The sequence below is a fragment of the Emydura macquarii genome, unplaced genomic scaffold, assembly GCF_026122565.2.
Source record: "Emydura macquarii macquarii isolate MOO-44397 ecotype Brisbane River unplaced genomic scaffold, CSIRO-AGI_Emac_v2 contig_2199, whole genome shotgun sequence".
NCBI classification, from domain to species: domain Eukaryota; kingdom Metazoa; phylum Chordata; order Testudines; family Chelidae; genus Emydura; species Emydura macquarii.
The window spans coordinates 2421755-2424737 of NW_027132336.1; positions in this window are offsets into that span (position 1 = coordinate 2421755).

The window sequence follows — 2983 nt, forward strand, 5'->3', positions numbered from 1 at the left end:
CTAAAAGGGTTTTAAAAGAGGACACTTAATATAGATTGAGTTTTTAGTTTAGGTTTTTGTAGTGCAAGACATGCATATGTGGATAAAGAATTTGAATGACAACAGAACATATGAAACCTTTTTGCAACAGCTTGAAGCTTGAGTGCACAAAATGGGGCCTACATCTGACAGGCAGGAATTTAGTTAAAAGCTTTTAAACAGAGAAACGTCATTTTGATGTCACGTTTCCATAGCAACAGAGCAACTGCATAAGCTACAACAACAAAAACCTTTTAACTGAAAGCCAAAGAATCAGGACAAAGTTGACAGGCCATCAATATTAAAGCTTTTAAACACTTTACATTTAACAAAAAAAGATCTATGCAGCCTTTGAGAAGCTACTTTTAAGTTCTACTTCTTTTTAGCTTTCTCTTACCTTTTAGACAGACAATCTGCTAGCAGGGGGTCATGGTTGCTTGAATGAGCTTTTAAGTTGTGCCTTGACAGACTCTCTAGGAGGCTGCAAGGACTGAGACCATGTACACACACACATACACACACACATACAAGATTTTTACAAAGATTTTTTTGTAGAAAACTATGATTCTTTTTGTAAACAGCTTCACGTACCTTTATGAAAATATATCTGCATATCTATGATATAATAAATGTTTAAGCAGGCAGTCTCCTTAAAAAAGTGCCTGCATCAGTTTTCAGGAACACACACAAAAATAGAATTTCAGCGCTTTTTATATATATATAAATATAAAGCCATTTTTTTCCCTGAGATGCTTTGCTGCTGCTAAGCACATATTGTAGTCCTGTCAATAATGAATTTGCTTTTTGTAGCTATCTGTTACTCTATGTGTATTTTGTATTTCAAGTAATTTAGATGCTATTTATGTTATTTTATGCAGCCTGTGTGCTGCCTCAGGACTGCAGCAGAGGCATTTCACCCGCTTTATGGAGAACCTAAAAGGATTATTCATTGAGTTTTTTTAAAAAAGACTGCAAGATGCTTAGAACTGTAAATAAATTGCTTTGTTGTGAAGTAAGCATTTTGCGGTAGTTTTCTATGTACACGGCTAAATTCTGTTCACATTTACACCAGTGAAACACCATTGATTTTACTGATTCATCATATTAAATTGTATGACATACACTATGGGTCAAATTCTTCCCTCTTTTACACCCATGCAACCCTATAATGTCTATCATAAAACATAGTAAGATGAATGGAATTGATCAGTTCTAGCAATATGACTGGCTAATGCACAAGGCATTAATTCTCTACATTCCAAATTAAACTGCATCTCCTGTAAAAAAACACACACCGTTGTTTGTTTTCAGTTTCAGCATGTAACAGCAATAAGGACCTCACTGCAGGGTATTTCCTGGAGATTAATGACAGGCGGGGGTTAATGGCCTGAGGCTCACCCAGCCAGTCCTTAATCCCCAGGAAATGTTCTGTGCCTCAATCCTTAATGCTTAAGTATCCTATAAATTGTAAGTCTTTTCATAACCACATCCTTGGTCTTAACAGTAGTTTAAAAACTGCACAGATTGGTTTGCATCCTGGAAAGGGTGAGGGGAGCCCATAATGCCCCTAAAAGGCACATGGAATAAAACCTTTAACACATCGCTGCCTGGTTTCCATTGTATGTATTTTATTGTTCATTCCAAATTGCACCAACAAAGGGACTGTGGAATATGTAAAGAAAAAAATCAGAATTTCTCTATTTAGTAACTTTTACTCCTGAGCCCCTGAAAAATCTCCATGTGAGAAATATACCTGCTGAGTCACAGGCTTACTTAGCTATAGCTATAACCTATAGCTTCCAAACAACATTATTTTTTAACTACTAATATGACAGCCTAACAACTATTACCCTTTTCAAATTTGTAAATAGCACCATATGCTGTCACAATGATCTTGCCTGGTTTGTCTCCTGGGTGCCCAGCTGGGAGACATCACATGATCAGTAGACAGATGGTGGTCAGAAAAGGATCAAATGGTAACAGGTTCATTTTATTAATTTATTTTTATATATCTATCACACCACAATGGGTTGGCATGAGCATATTGATAAAAAACAATGCCAAATTCAGTTGACTTGTTTTGAAGCCAATGACAGAGGCCCAGCAGGACAAATTTAAGGAAGTAAGAAGATGGCTCAGGAAAAAAAGGTCCTTATACTATTGTTAGGATATTGTGTGTCTGATCTGCAACCGAATAAAGATCTTGCATTTATACAGAAACTTCTATCCAAATGGACTCCAAACTACTTTTCAGACTTTATTAAGCAATTACAGGAATTATTTTGCCCTGAGAGTCATCCACTAGAGTTCTGAAAATGTTTTGTATTGTTATTGCAACCAGCTGTGTATTAGACACTTTACATAACAAAGAGAAAAATATGATCCCCGCTTTGGAAAATTTATAGTCTGGTTTTAGACAGGACAGAACTAGCAAGGGTAACAAACAGAAGGGAGGGGATGAAATGGAAGGGAACAAGGACAACAGTAATAATTTATTTGAGTGATTGTCCCCATGTATTACACTTCTGATGTACATGTACCCCATGTGCATGAGTTTGAATTATTTTAAATAGCAGCATGCTGGGGCCATGCCTGTGCCCCAGATGTTCTTGTGCCCCTTCCCCACCCCATCTGAGGCATAAGGGGGCAGAGCGTGCCCAACTATCCCTCAGTTCCTTCTTAACCTCTCATGGCAAGAATGGTATCACTGCAATGTCTATTTCTCTGCACACAGTGCAATTTTATTTCTCTTAGAGTTACTGGTTTTTTATTAGTATAGTTGTTATCTTAGTAAAGTTTAACCTGTGTTAATAAAAGAGAGACTTAAAAACACTTAAAGGATTTTATCTCAGTACCAGAGCTTCACTGCTGTGGTGGAATCCAAGTCTCCAGGATTCAAATCCTGTCCCTTCTGTGAGGTAGCCATTCCTATTAATTATGGACATTCTAAGTCCTCTTCTGCTTG